This window comes from Charadrius vociferus, unplaced genomic scaffold (genome assembly GCF_000708025.1).
Source record: "Charadrius vociferus isolate BGI_N301 unplaced genomic scaffold, ASM70802v2 scaffold2907, whole genome shotgun sequence".
NCBI lineage: Eukaryota > Metazoa > Chordata > Aves > Charadriiformes > Charadriidae > Charadrius > Charadrius vociferus.
In genome coordinates, this window is record NW_009649126.1 from 132 (window position 1) to 402 (window position 271).

Below are 271 nucleotides of genomic sequence, written 5' to 3' on the forward strand. Positions count from 1 at the left end.
CCTCCTCCTCCTCCTCCTCCTCCTCCTCCTCCTCCTCCTCCTCCTCCTCCTCCTCCTCCTCCTCCTCCTCCTCCTCCTCCTCCTCCTCCTCCTCCATCCCCACCGGACGCCGTAGGTGGGAATCCATCGCCACCTTCATCCTCCATCACCACCTTCATCCTCCCCCACCCTCATCCTCCACCGCCACCTTCATCCTCCCCCATCCTCATCCTCACTCCCCACCGGCGCTGCGTCTTCTCGTTCTCTTTTGGGGGGAGGGGGGGGGAGGGGC